Below are 23,663 nucleotides of genomic sequence, written 5' to 3'. Positions count from 1 at the left end.
TGAACTTCTGAGTTAGAGATGGCAGTATGAAACATTCAAAAATTGTTGATACAACTGGAGTTGTGGAAATTCCTCCATAGTTTTAGGTTACCATTGCATTAAAAGTATTACAGGTATTACACTGCCATACATGTGGAATGTGTTTATCTTTCAAGGGAGAAGTAAAATAGTCTGTTGGAAACTGTGTGACAATGCTAGAGAAATGTTCAGCAGCTAGACCTTATTCAACTGTTGCCTTAAGCCAGAATGAAACTGCTAGATGGCATCCTAGATATTTAAAGTAATGAAGTAGGGTTGTCAGATCAATACTACTTTAATCGAAGATAATTGTAAAGGCCAATTTCGTGTTTAGAATTGTAATAAATTTCGTTTTGCAAATTTATTGATTTTTGATGAAACTAACCTAGGTACATTGGTTACTTTCCCCTACTCATATATATTCCCTGAAAATTGAGAAATGGGTCACGACAATTTTGAGCCCTTTAATTTTGAATAATATAGAAATATCAGAGTCTAACAAATAAGGTATGTTGATTTTTACATTTATTCAATGCATTTTGTGATAATATGAAAGTAAATTTAACTATTTCAATGCCGTTAATGTGAACTTGAGACAATGATAAATATTGCCAATCTGATAATTGTTTATTTTCGGAAATACGAACTTTATTCATTACTTGTGTAAATCCTAGATGTTACAATAACTGTTTACTATATTTTCACACCTATGTTTATATTTTGTGAATGTTTGAACATTGTTTTTGGTACAAAATCTTATGATGATTGCATTTTCTTTGTAGTCTATCTTATCTTACTGTTTACAGGGGCGTAGCTGCCGTTAGGCACTTTAGGCACGTGCCTACACATAATTTTTTCACAAATATTTTTTTTTTTTTTTTTTTTAAATAATAAACAACGTTATCTGTGTAAATGAACGCCAGTGAAGTTGTCAAAACTCGTTGATTATCGAATGTCATCTGTACACTAGTCTCTCGGTCTTAGTGAATAGAATATTGGATAGAATTGAATGTTTTTATGATTTTACCTCATATAGAAACTGTAAACTAGAACTTTGGTTCAGATCATTTCACTTCTATCAACAGAAACTTGAATAAACCTCAACTTAGACACATGAGTTTTTAATTAGTTGTTGTTAGTTTTCAACTAGCTTTCCACTTTGTCTTCACCCGACTTGCCAATGTTGGTCGTTCATTTGGCTGTCCAGGATGTATAAATACGCTGTCACGTCTGGTTAGAACGGGGACATTAAAGCCGATGCCTAGTAGTAGAGAGAATGCCAGTCTTTGAGGAGTTTGTAGCTGGTTTACTGAAAGGCAAAATTTCTGCTCCTATCCAATAATCCCTCATTTTCCAATGCATGGCATTTTCAAATTTCTAGACCTTCGTCCTGGACAGGACCTAGCTCCCTGTTGTATTTATTGTAAATTTTGGGGTTTTTTTTTTATCCTTAACTTGCATAAATATTTGACACTGGTCAGTGGATGTTTAAAAATCAATCAACTAGCTTCTAGTAATTTTGAGTACTCAGATCTGCGTGTAATGACCACAATTGTTCAAATATCTAAGCAGGTAGGGATTTTACAGTAGAGGATAAAAAAAATTATAAAGAAACACGAATTTCTTGAATTTTGATACGATAGTATGAACAGAACAGAACTTTTGCATTAGGCATGGACTATGTGTGTATGTGTTTGTGTGGCTAGGGTGAAGGTTTAAGAATCAAAAGATTGATGTTTTTTGCCAAAAGGATAGTTTTATTTTATAGTAATATCAGTGTTTATGTGCCTATTTTTTTTTTAAATAAATGATTGTCACAAAATGTACTGTTAAATAAGTTAAACGTATATATCAATCAGAACGGAATAAGTATGAAAAGACCAAACAGAGTGTACTGCTTAATTGAAGAGATACGCTGATCAGGAACATATATATTGTTAGGTATACTGTTCCCAGCACTGATCTACGCTGGGCAATGCATATTGTAAATATATTTTTTTTCATATTTCCGATTGTACTGACGCAACGTTAGATATTGCTACTACCACGAAAAATAGCGCTAAATAAATATTTGATAAGGAAATTTTCTTAGAAATGCTGAAATGAAAATTTCAAATTATATATGAAGATAAAGATTGTTTCTTAAATTTTCACATTATGATAGAGAAAGAATAAAAATATTATATTCGTAGGCTTCGGAAGGCACAGATTATCAGAAAAAACGTTCACTTGGCGTTGTCCCATGTAACAAACTCGAAACATTAAACTCGAACAATTCGCGAAATGTTCACGCAACTCTTCGAAATTTTGCAGGAATGTTCTATATATATGACGTGATATATTTCAGTACTGGTTTACATGGCCATCTCATTATAAAATTAGCATAGATACTTTGAAAGGAATATGTATAAATGACTGTCCCAGGGAAAATTTAGTTTGAAAACTTGAAACATTTCAGTTAAAAGAATAAAATTTAGACATATAATTTATTAAATTGTAAGCACGATCGTTTTGTACTAAGTGTAAGCTACAAAAGTTCAAATTTATGAATGAATTGAGCTACATATTCAATTCAAAACAATAGGTTTGCAATGTCTTGCGGTAATGTCCGAGTTAAACTTTCTTGCCTTCACAAAACTTTTACTGCAGTTGCGTTATATAATTCACCAGTCAGATGTTATGGTGAATTATTCATAATTCGTCGAACTTTTCATCATGTTTATTATAATTACCATGATTAAATAACCAGTAAATTTAATATTTTTGTACATTAAATTTTGCAGCTAAAATGCTGAAAACCATTTTCCGTCGGGGGGGGGGGGGGGGGGGGCTTCGCCCCAGAACCCCCTATCAGGGCTCTGCCCTGGACCTACTGGGGTCCTTGAGCGCCCCCAGACCCCCTGCAGTTGACTACAGCCCTACAGACCTGGTGCCTACAGTTGACTGAATACCTAGCTACGCCCCTGGTTTATACTTTGGATCCAGTCACTTCACTGCACGTGCTTCACTGTAACTTGGAATATTTTGGAATAAACTTGAGGTGTGAATTGTGTTTAAATTCATTACGACTGATATTAGTGGGAAATATTCATTGACTTATTTGACGAATATGAGCACGTCACAGAAGGAAGAACCCAGTCTATTAATAGATTTCGATTCGACTTTGAAAAGTGAGGACACAGATAAGGTTGTCAGCAAAATAGATCAAAATATAATTTTGAAAAGTGTGGACACAGAGTTGGGAGAATTTGTACAACCAGAATCAAATATGGATAAGAACTTTGAAACAAATAAAACGGATGAACAGGAAGAACAGAAGACCTCAAAGGCGATAGGCGGAGCTAGGCCAAGAAAGTATACCGATAAAGGTAAAGAATTTAGTGAAGAACAAATAACCAAATCCTATGATGGATTGAAAAGATTAAGTGAAAAAATAATAAGACTGATTTCTGATAACGAAACATTCGAGACAATAAGATTGCGCTATGGAAATTGGATGCAGGAATATGAACAATTTCATATCCAACATAGAATTCATTTTGATAAACTTAATGCCCTTGAGCAGGAAGATTATATGAAAATTCATACTACAAGAGATACTTTTCTAATGAACAGTCAATTCAAGATACAAGAATATCTCAATGCAAATCCAGTGAAAGTGCAGGCAAGTGTTCATGGGAGATCAGTAAGAAGCGCGGGCAGCTCGTCAGTATCTTCAAAACGACTAGAAGTTGAGGAAAAAAGGATTGAGCTTGAGGCTAAAAGACAAGCAATGAAACGTAAGCGAGAACTTGAAATGGCAAAAATGGCATTACAGTTAGATGAAGATGAACTTCAAATGCAAACTGAAATAGCTGTAGCTGATGCAAAAGCTAGGATATACGACAAGTTTGAAAAAGGTGAAATTGACCATGTTGAAACTCCGAAAGTAAAACTTGAAAATGTGGAATTGAAATCAAAACCTTTGCAAAGTACAGTACAGCCAGCTATCGAAACAGCAATTTTAGATCCGATGGCAAAAATATTTCAACCAGTTAAAAAGAAATCAGATATTTTAAAGGAAACAAGTAACTTAGATTTTGTGAATCTACCGTCCGTCAACATGATCAAAAACACTTCTAAACCTCCGAAACAAAATGTTCATGAATCTTATGGACCAACCCATATCGACAATACAACATCTATGCCGATTCAAAGTTTGACGATAAATCCGAACATTTCTGCAGAAACAGCCTTTCAAAGTATGGTGCAGCATTTGAGAAAACCGACACCGGAAATAAGGAAATTTAGTGGAAACCCATTGGAATATAGGAAGTTTTTAAGACAATTTGAATCAAAGGTTGTTTTAAACTGTGAACAAGATGACGAGAAGATGAATTACCTCGAGCAGCTAACATTTGGAGAAGCGCATAAGGTAGTATCTAGTTACAGTCATCTGCCAGGCGATAGAGCATATAAGGCATCAATGCGTCATCTTGAAGAGCGATATGGTGATACAGACGTGATGGCCTCAGCCTTTATTAAAAAAGCATTGGATTGGCCAAATATTAAATCAGGAGATATTCAATCTTTGGACGAATTTGCATTGTTTTTGGTTGAATGTCAGTATGGCACGGAAAGTATGGAAGCCGGAAGCGTTTTAGAGTATTCTGAAAATATCAAACGTCTAATGTCAAAATTGCCCTTCCATATGCATGATCGATGGAGAAATGTTGTTTTTCGTGTAAAGGATTCACATAGAACAGTTAAATTTAATGACTTTGTGAACTTTGTAAAAGCAGAAGCCAAGAAAGCTACAGATCCGACATATGGCAACATCGCCATGAATTATTCAAATTCTAGAAGTACGAATCAACAGCGACAACATGGACAAAAGGTTTCAAATGTATGTGATGTGGCAAAAAATGCACATACTGAGATGCGCTGTTCCTATTGTGAAGGTACACATGCTTTAGACAAATGTAAACGACTTACAGCTCGTCCACGTGAAGACCGAATCGCTTACTTGAAGTCTAAGGGATATTGTTTTGGTTGTCTTAAAAAAGGCCATATGAGTAATAAATGCAATAGGAGACTCAAATGCTCAATCTGTGCGCGACTTCATCCAAGTATACTTCATATTGACAATCAAATTAACAAACAATCATCGTCACAGCAAGAGCCATCTGTTAAAAAGGATGATCCTCAAATATCCACAAATCAGGAAGGCACAGAGCCAGTTGTTAATAGCTCCACTAGTAGTGATAAAGGGGCTGGTGATGTGACTTGTGCTATGGCAATAATCCCTGTGCGAGTTAAATTGAACAATAGATCTCAGAGTGTCGAGACTTGTGCTTTCTTTGACTCAGGCAGTAGCATAACATTTTGTAGCCAGAAATTAATGCGTCAACTTGGAGCTAATGGTAAGAAAACTCAGATAACTATAAATACAATGGGAAACACACAAACTATTAATACATGTGCAATTAATGGCCTTCAAGTGTCTAGTCTGTCAATGGAACACATGGTGGATTTGCCTAAAGTATATACTAAGGACAACCTGCCCGTATCAAAGGAACATATTCCTACTCAACGAGAAATCAAGAAATGGACTCATTTAGAATCAGTGGATATCCCAGAGATTGATGCGGACATAGGAATAATGATAGGTAATAATGTACCTGATGCTTATTCACCGTTTAAAGTATGCACGGGACCGAGCGGCTCCCCACATGCCACAAAAACTAGACTTGGGTGGATATTATGGAATGTTATAAGAGACAGTTCAAGCTTTGAAGTTAATAGAGTTCATATGCAAAATGAAGGATGTGATGAAACACAGTTGAACTTATTAATGCAGAGCATTAACTTAGACTTCCCAGAACGAATGACAGAAGACAAAAGAGAGAATTCTATTGATGATAAAATATTCATGCAGCAAGTTGAGAGCTCTATACATCTAGAAAATCAGCACTACTGCATAGCTCTTCCATTTCGAGACCAGGATGTTGTTTTCCGAATAATTCAGTACAAGGCATGAAAAGGCTAAATGGACTCCGACACAAGTTTGCCAAGAACGATAACTTCAAACAACAATATTGTGATTTCATGTCAAAGATAATTGAGAAAGGTTATGCAGAACCTGTACCTACCGAAGATGTAGATAGAAATGTCAGATGGCAGAGTCTGGTACCTACCGCACCATGGAGTTTACCATGCGAAAAAACAGGACAAAATACGAGTCGTTTTCGATTGTTCTGTCAAATACATGGGCATTTCTTTGAACAGCCAGCTTTTACAGGGTCCAAACCTTGCTAACAATCTTTTAGGCGTACTGATCAGATTCCGACAGGATAAAATAGCAGTCTTAGGTGACATCGAATCAATGTTTTACCAGGTGCAAGTTCCAGTCGAAGACAGAGACTTTTTACGTTTCTTCTGGTGGGAAAACGGAAATGTTGATACTGAACCTAAAAAATACAGGATGACAGTACATTTGTTTGGGGCTACTTCTTCACCGAGTTGTAGTAATTACGCTCTACAAAATACGGCAAAAGAAAACAAGGATAGATTTGATTCTTTAGTGATTGAAACACTGACAAGGAACATGTATGTAGATGATTGTTTGAGTTCTACCGATACAGAAGAAGGTGCTATATCGCTTATTAAGAACGTAACTGAATTGTGCAAAGAGGGCGGATTCAATATGACTAAATGGACAAGTAACAGTCAAAATGTTGTTCAATCCATACCAGAAAAGGATTGCGCAAGGAATGTAGAGGAATGGAATTGTGGAGATGATAGTCTTACTGACCGTGCACTTGGAGTGTATTGGTATATAAAAGATGACAAACTTGGATTTCACATAAACATTAAAGAAAAACCGTCAACCAGACGCGGAATTCTCAGCATAGTCAGCTCAATCTATGACCCTATTGGTATCGTTTCTCCGTTTGTATTGACAGCCAAATCTATACTGCAAGGATTATGTAAGAAAGAAATTGGATGGGATGAAGAAATTCCCAACAGAGAACTTTCGTCATGGAACAAATGGCTCAGTCAGCTTAAGGGATTGGAAAACATTAAAATAGATAGATGCTACAAGCCTCAACACTTCAAGGCTATTGTTTCATGCCAACTACATTGTTTTGCAGACGCAAGTGACAAAGGTTATGGTTGTGTATTTTACATACGGTTAGTCGATGAAGAAGGTAGTATACAGTGTTCCTTTTTGTTAGGAAAATCGAGAGTAGCACCGCTTAAATCGATGACTATTCCGAGAATGGAACTGACAGCTGCTACTAGTGCCGTTAGGCTTGGAAACATGATTATAAGAGAGATAGAATACTCATTTGATGACATTTATTACTATACAGACAGTATGTCAGTACTTCGATATATAGCAAACTCAAAGACACGTTTTCACACTTTTGTAGCCAATCGTTTGGCTGTTATTCATGAAGCAACTAAAGTAAATCAATGGCACTACGTAGGCACAAAAGAGAACCCGGCTGATTTAGCTTCCAGAGGAGCGACTATTGAACAATTTAACAGAAATCCACAATGGCTTCGTGGGCCAGATTTCTTATGGGATAAAGACATTAAATTCCCACAGTGTACAGAGGACAATAGTTTTATCGGCAATGATCCAGAAGTTAAGAAACCAGTGGCTGTTTGCACTGTAGAATCATTTGAAGGAATGGAACGTCTTATTTCTTACTTTTCGAATTGGGAACGCTTAGTCACCATAACAGCACGGTTCGTACTTGCGGCCAACCACTTTAGAAATGCTAGAGACAGTATTGAAATCGAAGGAAGCGGGAAAATGAGTATGAAGATGTCAGATACGCTTACAACAAGTATAGTTGAGTGTGCAGAGAGGTCATTGATTAGTTATGTGCAACATAAACACTTAAGTGAGGATATACAGACTCTTGAAAAGAAGTGTCCTCTCAAGATTTCTTCAAAACTAAGCAAACTGGATCCATTCGTCGACAAAGATGGATTGCTTAGAGTTGGTGGACGATTGGAGCGATCGGATATTTCGTACGAATCAAAACACCCTATCATCTTGCCTAAGGACTCACAGATCTCAAGACTTATTATTGAGAACATTCATCGTTCAATTGGACATTTAGGAAAGAATTCAATCTTAGCCGTTCTTAGACAAAAATACTGGATATTAGGAGCTAATTCTATTATTAAAGGCTTAGTGTCTAGATACGTCAGATGTAAGAAATATCAAGGAACATGCGCAAAACAGAAAATGGCAAATCTTCCGAAAGAAAGACTTCAGGCTGATGATCCGCCTTTCACAAGAATTGGAATAGATTTCTTTGGACCCTTTGAGGTAAAGCAAGGAAGGAGTGTAGTTAAAAGATATGGTGTGATTTTCACATGCCTGACTATTAGGGCAATACACCTCGAATTGGCATATTCATTAGACACTGACTCTTGCATAAATGCTATAAGGAGATTTATTTCGAGAAGAGGAGTGCCAGTCTTTATAAGGACAGACAATGGAACAAACTTTGTTGGTTCAGAAAGGGAACTAGGAGAAGAAATAAAAAGATGGAACTTTAATCAAATACAGGAATTCATGATTCAGAAACGCATTCAGTGGGAGTTTAATCCGCCGTCTGCGTCACACTTTGGAGGAGTATGGGAACGCCTTATTAGATCAGTGCGTAAGGTATTCTATTCAGTCATGCATGAACAGAACATTCGCCTAACTGATGAAGGACTTATGACTCTATTCTGTGAAGTAGAAAGTATTCTTAATGGACGTCCGATCACAGAAGCGTCAGATAGTATTACAGACTTAAATGTATTGACTCCGAATCACTTGATACCTCAACGTCCGGGTGAAAGCTTTCCACCTGGTGTGTTCTCTAAGACCGACAGCTATGTTAGAAGGCGATGGAGACAAATTCAGTATCTCGCTGATCTATTTTGGACTAGATGGCGAAAGGAATACTTACCTCTATTGCAGCGCAGAACAAAATGGACAAAACCGACAAGAAATATGCAAGTAGGAGACATAGTTCTCATTTCCGACAATGCACCGAGAAATTCGTGGAACATTGCTCGAGTGATTGAACTAATCAAAGACAAGGACAATGTTGTTAGAATTGTCAAAGTGAAAACCGCAAATTCTGTGTTAATGAGACCAATTGCGAAACTGTGTCTTCTTGTAGAAGTTGACTAAAAAACCCACAGCTGCCACCAAACTTGTGTTGATATGATAGACATTTGTTGAATATTTATGATATAATTGACCTTTGATTTTTGTTTGAGTAATTACGTTCTAGTAAAGAACCCAATTTAGGGGCTGGTATGTAAAGGCCAATTTCGTGTTTAGAATTGTAATAAATTTCGTTTTGCAAATTTATTGATTTTTGATGAAACTAACCTAGGTACATTGGTTACTTTCCCCTACTCATATATATTCCCTGAAAATTGAGAAATGGGTCACGACAATTTTGAGCCCTTTAATTTTGAATAATATAGAAATATCAGAGTCTAACAAATAAGGTATGTTGATTTTTACATTTATTCAATGCATTTTGTGATAATATGAAAGTAAATTTAACTATTTCAATGCCGTTAATGTGAACTTGAGACAATGATAAATATTGCCAATCTGATAATTGTTTATTTTCGGAAATACGAACTTTATTCATTACTTGTGTAAATCCTAGATGTTACAATAACTGTTTACTATATTTTCACACCTATGTTTATATTTTGTGAATGTTTGAACATTGTTTTGGTACAAAATCTTATGATGATTGCATTTTCTTTGTAGTCAATCTCATCTTACTGTTTATACTTTGGATCCAGTCACTTCACTGTAACTTGGAATATTTTGGAATAAACTTGAGGTGTGAATTGTGTTTAAATTCATTACGACTGATATTAGTGGGAAATAATAATGTCAACGGATGCAAAAGTCTTTATCAATCTAAACAATAAGGGTGCGTGATCTTTACTTTTAAGTTTGGAGAGGTTACAAGATGATAATATTGTAGCGTAACTAGCCTCTTTTACAAATAAAGTAAACTATATATTGTCGGCGAGGGAAGGGCTCAAGGACTCCAGAAGAACTGGAAAAAATGATACAAAATCTTTCAAACCCTTTCTTAATCTAAAGCGCAAGTTTTAATTTATCTATTTTATTATGTTCTGGTCTCGGAGCAAAATATATAGATACAGTGTAAGACTTTTAGTATTTACATGTATGAACAATATCAAAAGACATATGTAGTATGATGAAAAAAATAATGTAATCCACAAAGTCAAGTGTGTGGCTATTGTTAGTTTAAACATATTTATTAATAGTGGATTGGAAATTTTCTCACCGGAACGGTGATCGAACCAGGAACTTATGTTTTTGTATTGTCCGATGCACTAACCTATGTTACTTTTGTATAATGAGGATCAATGGTCTAGTTCCTCGTTGAAGACCCTCCAGCTCCTTTCAAGATGAAGAACAGGCATAAAAGCCCTGTTCATTAATAATTTGTATTTTTTCTATATATTGTTTGCGATTTTGTCCCGTGTACATTTACTCCACATCTCTTTATTTTCTATTTCGGACCTGGACACGGCTCAATGCTAGTTTAGACCTCCAATGTTAAAGGTCATATGTTTTTTTTTAAATTATTTGATGCCGTGGGATTGGGATTTTTAGCTTTAATGTAAACCATGTCAGGTTTTTAACTTGTATTTACAGCAAAGATAGCCAGTTTTGTGTTCTGTAATATACTGTAACAGTTTAATTTTACTTGTCCGGTCGCATCGGAACTTCTCAAAACATCTTCCGAACAATATCTGGACGTTCTTTAGTCTTCGTAGATATATTCCAACTTGAAGTCTTTTTGAGTCTACGACAAGCAGAATATGATATTTTATACCATTAAATATTGAAGCCATAGTCATGAAGATCGATTACTTGATTGATGTTCCGTTAACGTAGCCGCAGAACAAAAACGCGAGAGCTACTTTTGAATATTTCCACAATTTTAAGTAGTTTTCCACTCACAAACACAATAATATTTTCAACATTTATTAAAATATTTTTTTTTTTACACTTTTTAACTTTTATGTTGTTTTATAATATCAATTTGACTTGAATTTGGGATCCCGCTAACATGTTTAACCCCGCCACATTCAAAATGTATGTACCTGTCCCAAGTCAGGAGCCTGTAATTCAGTGGTTGTCGTTTGTTTATGTGTTAACATTTTTGTTTTTCGTTCAATTTTTGTGCATAAATTAGGCCGTTAGTTTTCTTGTTTGAATTGTTTTACATTGTCATTTCGGGGCCTTTTTTATCTGACTATGCGGTATGGGCTTTGCTCATTGTTGAAGGCCGTACGATGACCTATAGTTGATAATTTCTGTGTTATGTTGGTCTCTTGTGGAGAGTTGTCTCATTGACAATCATACCACATCTTCTTTTTTATATTTATATGAGTATATTAAATAAACATGTATATACCAAGCTAAGTCAGTTTGATATCTTGTTTTTCGTCTGACTATACAAAAGGCGAGGAGAGCTACTTTGATAGGTCAGGTTGACTGATAAGCTGTCTATATAAAGTAATGGGACAATGCATGGCATGAAGACATCACCAAATCACCGTATGCAATACTCAAAAAGACATCCAGAGCTTACCATATAGTCATCAACTACCCACCAACAGGCCGTGAGCTTTGGTTGGCTCTTAACTCAAATCCAAGAGCACAGCAAAATGTCAAAATATTCTATTCAAACTGGGTGACCTGGGAGAAAACCATTGAAATTTTCCAAAAACACACACACACCCCTCAACTTTTAATAAGGAGATTTGGTATTAATGCAAATGAGTCAACTATCCAACAAAGTTCAAATGTAGTGGATGTAAGCAATTATATATAGGCAACCATATAATCTTCAACAATGAGAAAAAAACATACGGTATTGTATTCTTAACAGCATAAGAACAAACTATACAAATCAGTGGAAAAGGGCTTAACGTATGGGATCGATACAAAACAGAAGGAAAAAAAAGGTCTAACAAAAACACATACCGAATGTGGCAGGGTATTTTTACCTCGTTTTCAAACAATCAAAGTACTGAAGTACTGAACATCGAATGACTGCAAGTTCTTTTGGATTGTCACAAGCACTTGTCTCAGAAAAAAAATCACATCTCTATACTTGAAAGTGAAGTTAATGTACAGATATATTTTTTTTGAAACTCAGTACACATATTCTATATCATATGATCTTTTTAATTTCAATGCCAAATATAGAGTTCTGACCCTCAATTCCACGGTCCACTAGACATGGAAAATGATAGTGCGAGTGGGGCATTTATGTGGTATGGACACATTCTTATTCAAATCCTTTATTAAAGAAGTCAGTAAATTTACTACAGATAACACTACATTTGTAAATTAGACGAACTAATCTAATCAAAATGTATATCTCTGATTTCGTAATACTTATGTGTATGAGAAAATTAATATATATATTAATTTTAATAAGACTGTTGAACGAACGCGTTCAATCTTAGGATTTTATTCTTGTCAATTTTTCCGACCGAGCAGAGCGAGTCGAAAACAATTAAATAGACGTCTTTCAAGCCAAAGTTAATATGTTTGCTATACACACATATGATTTTATTAAACTTGGTTATCAATTGTTAATCAAAAATACAGTCCTAGATAATAAAAAATCATGAAATATTTGGTCTAGTAATAAAAAAAATCACACAAAAAACAGTAGTTGTCGTTTGTTGATGTCGTTCTTGCTTCTCGTTTTTTAGCTCACCTGGCCCGAAGTGTCAAGTGAGCTTTTCTTATATCTTGGCGTCCGTCGTCCGTCGTCGTAACTTTTACAAAAATCTTCTCATCTGAAACTACTGAGCCAAATTCAACCAAACTTAGCCACCATCATCATTGGGATATCTAGTATAACAAATGTGTCCGGTGACCTTGCCAACTAACCAAGATGGTCGCCACGGATAAAAATAGAACAAAGGAGTAAAATGAAGATTTTGGCTTATATCTCAGAAATCAAAGCATTAAGAGCAAATCTGACATGGGGTAACATTGTTTATTAGGTCATTATCTATCTGTCCTGAAATTTTCAGATGAATCAGACAACCTGTTGTTATGTTGCTGCCCCTGAATTGGTAATTTTAAGAAAATTTTGCAGCTTTTGGTTATTTTCTTGAATATTATTATAGATAGAGATAAACTGTAAACATCAATAATGTACAGCAAAGTAAGACCTACAAATAAGTCAACATGACGAAAATGGTCAATTGACCCCTTAAGGAGTAATTGACCTTTATAGTAAATTTTTAACAATTTTCATAAGTTTGTACATTTTTACAAAATATTTTCCACTGAAACTACTAGGCTAAGTTCATTATAGATAGAGATAATTGTAAGCATCAACAATGTTTTGTAGAGTAAGATCTACGAATACATCACCATCACCAAAAACACATAGACCAAGGTGAGCGACACAGGCTCTTTAGAGCCTCTAGTTATATATAGAGTTTAGACCTTTGGTTTTCCCGTTTGAATGGTTTTACACTGGTCATTTTGGAGGATCCTTATAACTTGCTATTCGGTGTGAGCCAAGGATTCGTGTTGAAGAGGGTTCTTTAACCTATAATAGTTTCCTTCTACACACTGTGACTTGGATGGAGAGTTGTCTCATTGGCACTCATACCATGCACATCTTCTTATATCTATATATTCTTTCGATATGTTTGATTGGGGTCTGGAGCTGGCATTTCAGTTACTGCTAGTAGTTCTTTGTTTTAAAATTTATGAATCATATTCGTTTTGTGTAGTTTCTTTTGTTTACTATTTTGTCATCGGACTCGGATTTCTTTTAAACTGAGTTTCTCTGTGCATATTGTTGTGTGTTTGTTTATTATACATGAACTAGATATAATTGTATAGCGGGAGGGTTGAGATCTAACAAAGCATGTTTAGCCCCGCCGTATGTTTGCGCCTGTCCCAAGACAGTAGACTCTGATCTTTGTTAGTTTTTTTATGTTTTTTTTTTGTCTAAGTTAAGTGTGACGTCCATTTTCACATTACTAGTATATATTTTTATTTAGAGACCAGCTGAAGCCCGCCTCTGGTTGCGGGATTTTCTCGTTGTGTTGAAGACTCATTGGTGGCCTTCAGCTGTGCTCTTTGGTTAGGCTGACTGTTGTTTCATTGACACATTTTTTATTTCCATTCTCAATTTTATTGATTGATCAATTGATTGATTGATTGATTGATTGATTCATTGATTGATTCATTGATTCATTGATCATTTTACTACAAGCAAAAATTTGTATTGTAGTGTTAATTTCACCAATGAAACTCGTTATTAATGTTTGTCTTAATATTAAATTTCTTTGTAAACTCTAAAATTACCGTCTGATTATAATAAGACACGCAAGAATAAAAAAAAATATTTGGCCTTCAATGTCTCAACCTTTTTTAATGTGAGTAACTTCATCGTTCACTTAGATTTCGATTTTGATATTGTTTTTGCAAGTTTCCATAATAGATAATTGTTCTGCATAAAACCCTATGGGAAAGCACATTAACAAAATTTTCCAAACGTTTATTGGAACCTAATGATTTGGCAAGGTGTTGCAACCTGTAATGTAAAAAAGTTACAGCCGATTGCACTGAGTGTGTAGGCAAAGGTAGCATATCCTTGGTTAGCTTGCTTGTATTATTAGGTTAGGTAAACTACCCTCCTTTAAGAGTAGACTAGTTCGACAAATAACCAATCAATCTGTCTGTAGGACTAGGCTCCTTCTACAGGAGGGTGGTATACCTTACCTAGTTACTTCATAGTTCAGCTAACAAACAAGCGATCCAAAGATATTACCTTTGTCTACACACTCAATGTAATCGGCTGTAATGAAAATGCGGAGTTTGTGAGACCAGGCTCAAGCAACCAGTCGGTAGCAGTCAGTTTTCAAATATATAAAAACAAATATTGCATAAGACTCAAACGTACTTAAAATGTTTTTATTAATATATAACCACTATATCATCAGTTTTTAAAATATAATTAAGCAGTCAAAGACACTCTTAAATGAATTTTAAAATTTCATTTCTGGTTTATTTAAGAATTGAATGCTTTTTTTTTTGTTACTTCATTGAGGTGTAAAGCGATGACCGAAATACATTTTGTATGAAAAGCGGAAGCGCTTCATTCTGAAAATGTACGCACGGTCAACGCTTTTACAACCCTATGAAGTTACAAAAAGAAGCATTCAATATTTATAATTACATGTTTTAGCTAGGATCATGAAAACACGATTTTTATCAAGTTTTTATTAAATTCACTTTTGCACCTTATTGTGGGACCTCGTGTCATCATGAATAATGATTTTCGTTGTGTAAAGTAACATGAGATGTGCAGTTAGCCAATCAGAATAACGAATTATAATGAAACATACATCTTATGTTATTATTAGTTATATAAAGCCAAAATCAATCGCTTTCGATATATTACACAGCGTACTGCCCGCTTTACATTTTAATAGTGGAGCGGCGAAAGTTAAAAAAGTCGCTTAGTTAACGAGTTTAAATTACCTAAATACCTCATGGGATTTTAATGGCTTAAAATGTCTATCGATTATTCAACTTCTGAAAAATGTTTGTCGTCAAAATAAAATGTGGTACAAATGACGTTAAAAATAGCCTTAAGGGCATATACAGTTACATGGAAGGTAATGACGTTGCTAACGTAAAATGTTATTTTTGCGACGTCAAACTATGACATATCGGGAAAAGATGCATTTTTCGACTGATTTTTATCATTCAAACTGATTTAATTTGAAAACGAATGCATGGACCAATATTTTTTAAAACAGCAATTTGTTTCATTTTGCAAGGAGATTATGTGACCCAAATTTTATAAAACTGTAAATAGCGCAATTTTTTTAATTTTGATATAAAACATGCAGCAAAAAAATGACGTTTTTTCCTCTATTCTTGAACATTTGATAAATATAGAGTTATTTCGGATAAAAATTGAATACTTTTTAATGATACTTATAAAATACAGAAAATACCGATTATTTAACAAAAAACAATTTGTGTTTATCTTTTAAAACAAAAAAGTTATGTCTTTCTTTCGAAAAAGAAAATACGGACACAAATCTGAATTTTGAGCAAATATACAAAATTTCGACCTCATTTTACTCAAAAAGTAGCACATGAAGGTATATTTTTTATTACATATTTGATTTGATCAGGTAAAAAATAGCCTATATGCAAATTTTCATCAACTTGTAAATACAGGTTCAAAACTGTATCGTATGCCCTTAACTGACGTTACCCAACTTGCATCGTATACCCCACTGCTGATTCGGTACTCATATTTCATATCAAACACGTTCTAAAAAATAATTTGTGAACGAAATTGGTAAATATAGTTATTCTTGAACTTCATACAATTTAAGAGCATTTTTAAAAAGTCCTATATGGAGAGCACAATGCATCTGAAAATGGTTGAAAATAACAGTGAAAAATCATCGTTTTTCACCTAGCATTATTTGCACGTGCAGTATAGTTGTATTTTAAAGGCACAACAATAAAGCCGTCGTATAATACTTCAATCGACTCGATTTACTTTTTGCAGTAAATTCTTTATAAGATAAATATTTGGCTAAATATCGGCTTTTTATTGAGATTTGAAGTCCGAATATTTGTCACAAATTTACCGATATTGTTGTGGTTTCTATTTATAGTCCAACATTCAGCAATTTTTCGAAGGTTGATTGTAGTCGTTTTCAAACATATTTCTTGTTCATTTTGTAATTTCCGAAGCTTTGTGATTAATTTATATTGTTTGGTATTGTTGTGTATTAGATTTTGTTGATTTCAACGGGAAAAGTGAATATCATTGTAGGGTTTGTTTGGTTTTCAGGTGTGTTTGATTTGTTTCTTATTTCATCAAATGGACAATTTATCAGTCTCATTAAAACTAGTCCCTCCGAATGCCAAAAAAAAGGAGAGTGGAAGTTGGTGTTGACAATTGCATTATCTGCAATTCTGTTGATGATGAAAATTTGATAACATCAACGGAATCTGGAAGAAAAAGCCTGATAAATGCTGCAGCAAAGAGACGTGATGATTTGTTCAGTTTTTTTGATGAGTTCTGCAATGAAATATCTAGTAAATTACCCGTATTTAGGTACCATAGATCATGTTTTAAAAGCTACACAAGTAAACATAATTTAAAAGCAGTAGCATGTTCTTCAGCTGAAAAAGAAACACCAGATATAAATTACGATTTCTCTAATTCTTTGGTGCCTGGAAATTATGATCACCCTCTCGATACATCAAAGTGTATTATTTGCCGCAAAATGTCACATAAAAGGGTGAAAACATTACATACCATTTCATCCGCTGAACGGTTAGCCAATCTTAAAGATGCTTATTAGAGCATGAGACGCTGAAATGATTGATCGAATAGAGAAAGAGAATTTGCTCAATAAAGCAGTGTATCATGCAGCATGTCTGACTACATACTTGGCATATAGACCAAAATCAAATGATAAATCAGCGTATGATTTGGCATTTGAAAGAGTGGTTGAAATAATAGACAGAGACCTCATTTGTGACAAAAAGTCTCTTCTATTGTCATCACTCTTGACAATGTACCAGTCTTTTTTACCTAATAAAATAAGTAAGACCTACTGTAATTCCTCCAAGCTTAAGGCTAAACTTGAGAAGCACTACAAGGATGCAATTGTATTTTTTGCTCAACAAGGACAAGGTAAATCTAGTATTGTATTTGCTAGCGACATTTCCATTGGCGACGCTGTTAAGGCAGCTAATAGCATCAAAGCAGAATTAGAATTGCTTGAGATAAAAGCCGACTTGAGTACATGTAGCTCCACCAAAACCAATGAACAAACCGATATGCATGTACTCTATGTAGCCGCCTCAATATTAAGACAAAAAATGGAAAATGTATACATTTCTGGAGATTATTATCCTGCAAATGACGAAGCATCATTGGAAATGTCAGAAGCAATGTTGCCAACTAGTTTGATAAGTTTTATCACTTGGCTTCTTGACAAAAAGTCTTTTGAAACATTTTCTTCAGTATCAATGGATATTTCGCATGATATTCGAAGAAAATGTGCTGCTCTCGCAGAGTGCCTGGTGTCAAATTGTAGTAACATAATTACTCCATTTAGTCTTGGTCTTGCAGTACAGTTATATCATGAGTTTGGATCAAAGTCTTTGATTGAAAATTTAAATGCACATGGTTTCTGTGTCAAGTATGACGAGGTTCGGAGGTTTTTGACTAGTGTATTCAACCTCCTGAGATTAAAACCAAGCCGTTTCAGTAATCTTGTAGCCTTAACACAAGATTAGTTGATAGTGCGGTAGTTGCTGCTAGGGAGTTTGTTGCTGCTTTATACGACTCAAAGTACAAATTTAAGAAATGTCACAACGATTTAAATTTGCTGAGACATCAGTTGGCTATCAATAAAGATAAAAGTCTTATAAAGCTTCCGCCATGTGAATCTGTATTTAAACAACACGTACTGCGTGCAATCTGGCAAAGCAAAGTTTGGGTGTCGGCAAATTTGGCCAACCCAAATAATGGCTCCCCATGTGCTTTTGGTTAGAAAACTGCACAAAATGACAAGTTAGAGCCAGTTTCCTTCGAAGGACAAATGGCATCAGACTTTCTACAAGATCTTATTTGTTCGTGTAAGGGGAAAAAAGCATGCCAGGAAGCATGTGTTTGCAAGGAGCAGGGTCTTCCCTGCACTGATTTATGTTTTTGCCAAAATGTAGGAAATTGTAATAATGTCCAGTCAGTATCCGCTGACATAGCTGATGACACAGATGAAATATCATGAAAATAGTTTTTGTTACAATATTTGATAGTTTTATTTTGGTTTATTATGGGTTTTTTGTCCCACGTTTCAATTTTATGAAATTAAACTCATCATAGATACTAGTACCAAAATTAACGTTCACGTCTTAATGTTTGAATAATTTCTACAAAATGCTTGCTCTCATTGTGTAGTTTACCACTCCAATATCTATATTATATCAAAAGGTATCTTGTATTGAGAAAGTTCATTTAAGGAAAACTCAGTGACATGTCTTATCCTTCAAAACTGAAAGGAAATTTAGCACGGCTGCACATTTTTATTGTTTTATTTATAAACTATGCATTTCGGATACTCTTTTAAACACTTTTTTCCTGAAGTATTTAAGAAATGCTATTTGTCGAGGTGAAATATCAAGGTTATTTTGCTACTGGTTTTTATTAGGCTTTAAAATTTGTATACCACGGACTACCTTCAAAAAAGTTAAATATAACGTTCTTTTGACGTCAAGTCCAAATAAAAAAACAAAGTTGTATGAACTAACACATTGATACATAGTAATACTCATTTAATTTATTGAATAGATTATTAATTTTGAAAAATATCAATGGTATTGTTTCTCGAGATGAAAATAGGATTTTTTAAGTGATGACCTTTGACCTTGATTTTCGGCATAATGGTACCAGCTTTCATATTGACGACACATATTTTCAAAAAGTACACGATTTCAGCTTTCCAACGAGCTATTAAAAGTCCATGAGGTATTTCGGTAATTTAAATTTCTGAAATTGTCTGCTCCGCCGCTCCACTATAAATAGTCAACACTTGGAGTGTTTATAGAATCGTAAATAATTATGATTTTTTTTAATGATGGCAAAATTGCACTATTGGGTGAAATAGCTTTCCTTATTATCGGCATCCTGTCAAATAGTTCATGAAAAGTAATAATAATTCTGCATTAAAAGAAAAGAAAGTTGCACTCGTGCTTTAACTTTTTTTTGCCACACAAAACTGTTTTTACAAAACATTCTACCTCTGAACTAGTGGATTTCGCTTAAATATGACTGGACAAAAGGTTTATTTTTTGTATTCAAAGTATGGTAGGCAAGTAAAATATTTATTAGCTTAAAAAAGATTGATCCGTGCTATAAATTAACTTGTAATTTTGATCAAGTAGGCCCTAGATCTCTAGCTTACGTTCTCACCTAGAGCAGATAAAAGTATTGCCGCAGAATTTTTTTATTAACTGTCTGGTAAGGGTTTTTGTAGGGTATACGACCTCAACTTTAGACCTACTTTAGAAAAAAAAACTAAGCAGAACAACACCCTGGATTTTTCTACTGTAGACCCCAGCTACCCAGCTTCCCTTTGCACCTAGTGAGGGCAATTTTTATTACATTTTCGGTAAGGATGGGGTTCGGTGTTCGACCCCAACTTTGGACCTATCTTTGAAAAAAAATAAGCTAAACAGCAACCTTGATTTTTTTCTCCAGCAGACATCAGCTACCAAGCTCCCCTTTTCACATTGTTCGGACAGAAGTATTTCCGTAGACATTTGTTTATTAACTTTTATGTAATGATGGGGTAGGGTGGGTAACTGAGGTCCACTTGAAAATTTTTTACAGGGACTCCAATGTGGTGTGGTCTATGCAGAACAATTACCGGAAATCTATGGTAGTTTGCAAAATAATAGTCTTTTTTTATAATGTGATATGTAAAATTTTGGTAAATAATGAAAGCATGCTTCTTAATTAATAGACATAGAAATAAAGAGAAACCGTATGATAACCAATAGCAATCTCCCAGAGACAAACTAACGTTCATTAAGGCAACTAGTATGATGGTCTGGATTCGGGGTTCTTAATTTCTGTATTCTTTGTTATTTTAGGCCATATTTCTCTATTCTTTATACTTTTGACAATTATTCTCTTATCATTACATTTTAACACCATTATTCTAGCTATTTTATTTATGTCTTGGTCCATTGTCTCTATTATTTATATTTTTTGTCCACTATCCTCAATTCCATAACCCCCCATCAACGACCTCTAGTTAATGTCACCTTATAGTCTTCACAAATAAGCAAAATTAATACCTTATAGGCTCCTAATGACAAACCAATTTAATATCCCAGTTTGAATTGTGAAATTGCGGAAATTTTGAAAATTTGATCAAGCAAAATACATTATCGTCCTCGTAGTTCGTAAAATACTGGCAGATGGATCTTGGTCATCAATTCAAATAATCTTGGATCGACCTTTCTAAACTAAAAAGTAATAAAGTTCACGCACCCATATTGTTCCGATTGCTAAAGACTTTTGCATCCGTCGATATTATCTTCGATTAAAGTAGTATTGATCTGACAACCGCTGTGCATGTATACTTTAACGACCTTTAAATGAATGACAAATGACAACATTGTCATTTTTTGAATGACAATTAAACTGTGTTGGAAAGATAACATAAATACACTTTCGTTTTTCGTTTTTTGTTTTTGTGAAATCAAAAATGAAAAATGAAAACACTTTCATTTTTCGATTTTAGTTTTTGAGAAATCAAAATTGAAAAATGAAAATACTTTTGTTTTTCGTTTTTTGTTTGTGAAATCAAAAACGAAAAACGAAAACACTTTTGTTTTTCATTTTGGTTTATAAGAAATCAAAAACGAAAAATGAAAACACTTTCGTTTTTCGTTTTGGTTTTTAAGAAATCAAAAACGAAAAATGAAAACACTTTCGTTTTTCATTTTGGTTTTTATGAAATCAAAAACGAAAAATGAAAACACTTTCGTTTTTTGTTTTTTGTTTTTGATATTTCAAAACGAAAAACGAATGGACGCATATATACACGGACCCACCTTCCAGTATCAGCTATTTTGTAGATGCTTAATTTAAATTATTGATTATAATTTTTGTGTTTTAAATAAGTACAATATAAGATATTAAAATCTTAAATGATACATCTACAATTAAAAATACCAAAGAAACAGATGTAAACAAGTCAAACATGACAACTTTCTCACATTTTCGTCCTAAGATAAAGTTCCATTTCTATTTTTTTTTTTATTTCATCCGAATGTCTCCCTGAAAGTAAGGTATGCAAACTAGTTTAACCAAGCAACATTCTGTATGTACCTGTTCCAAGTCAGGAACCTGTTATTCAGTTGTCATCTTTTGTTGCAGTATATCATATTTGTTTTCTGTTCATATTAATCCGTTTGTTACTTTTCTTGATGAAAATGTTTTACATTTGTCATTTTGAGCTTACTACGCTGTACTACTTATTGTTGAAGGGGTGTCTTCCTCGAATGCCAACATTTTATATGTGACCTATTCCTTGAATGCCAACAAAAAAAAATCAATAGATGTTTATATAATAACAATAGGTGTTTTTAGAACTATCTAAATGTTTTAAAAAGTATAAAATAATTAGTGAACTTGATAAAATTGCAACATTTTATTACTTTTTGATAAGAAAAATGGTAGATTTTAAGGTTAAAATTATTATGAATTTTAAAGAAATAAATAAAATTAAAATGTTTTTAAAATTCCTTGCTTTCTATTTAAAAAAAGATAATTTGGGAATGGAAGTGTTTATTTACATAAGACTTATTAGATATATCAAAGAAATTTTAGTTGAATACAGATATTTCTAAAAAAAAAAAAAAAAAAAAAGAATATTAAAGATTTATTCAATTCCATTTCATTTTAAATATTTTATAAGTTAATATAAACTATACGAAGATTTCAATTTAACAATTTAAAAGTCATCAGAATTAATTAATATAAAAGTACATCTGATAACTTCCAAGCTGGAAACGTTACAAGGTTTTAAGAAAATCCATAAAATAGGGTAACAAGAATTCTGATGATTTGTGACCATAACAATCACCTTTACAATGTTATTCTATGAAACCCTACTACAGAAAATTCTAAAAGGTTCCACGGAACTAGATACTAGCTTTTGATCATAAACAAGGTTCTATCCAAGTTTGGCAGAAATCAATGACAATTTGAGAAAGTTATTATAATTTTTAAACATTTTACCACAGAATGAATATTTGTGGAGGCCGCCACCAACTACAACGGAATGTAGGATGGTTATGTATCGCTTTTGCGACAAAATTCGCAGGCTTGACAAAAAGGGAGAAATATTAAAAACAAAAAGAAATATCTGAACAAACTGAACAAAAAAAAAATAGTAATCTAACATGATATACAAAATTTCAAGAAATTCCATCAAGTAATATGGGAGAATATTACAGCACACACAACTATATAAATGTTGAACAAAAACTTTGAAGTCCAAAGAAAATTTGAGCAAACTGGATTTCATGACAATATGCACATGTTAACTTCGTTTCATTTAAAGATAATCCATATTTATTTAAGTACAAATGCAGTAACAGCAACACATGATTTTCAAAAACTTGAAAAACATGAACTTGTTTAAGCTACCTGTATTTACCTATCCGATTACTTAGTATGGTTGTTTTGATAAGCATTCATTTTTGTTGTGATAACTACTTGCACCTATTCCTTGAACGCCAACATAATTTTACAGGTAAATTGTCGGTAGATCAAAGGATGTTGGCATTCAAGGAATAAACCGTTGAAGGCCATATAGTGACCTATAGTTATTAAATTTTGTGTTCTTTGGATTCTTGTGGAGAGTTGTCTTATTGCCAATCATACCACATCTTCTAAATTCTTATTTTTATATATACAAATATAAACGTCAAACATTTTTTTAACATATAGGAATACATATGAGAAAAAAGAAAA

The 23,663-nt window shown here is 33.7% G+C and overlaps 1 long non-coding RNA gene across 1 annotated transcript; it reads left to right on the top strand.

Moving 5' to 3' along the window:
• Positions 1 to 2,963: 2,963 nt before the first annotated feature.
• On the top strand, positions 2,964 to 11,506 carry LOC143065045 (uncharacterized). The gene is made up of 2 exons (XR_012975387.1): positions 2,964 to 9,531; positions 9,806 to 11,506. It is a non-coding gene; the product is annotated as an uncharacterized LOC143065045 (long non-coding RNA).
• The last annotated feature ends 12,157 nt before the right edge of the window (positions 11,507 to 23,663 follow it).

This window comes from Mytilus galloprovincialis, chromosome 2, assembly GCF_965363235.1.
Source record: "Mytilus galloprovincialis chromosome 2, xbMytGall1.hap1.1, whole genome shotgun sequence".
Classification (NCBI taxonomy): Eukaryota; Metazoa; Mollusca; class Bivalvia; order Mytilida; family Mytilidae; genus Mytilus; species Mytilus galloprovincialis.
This window is presented reverse-complemented; position numbering and strand designations above follow the sequence as displayed.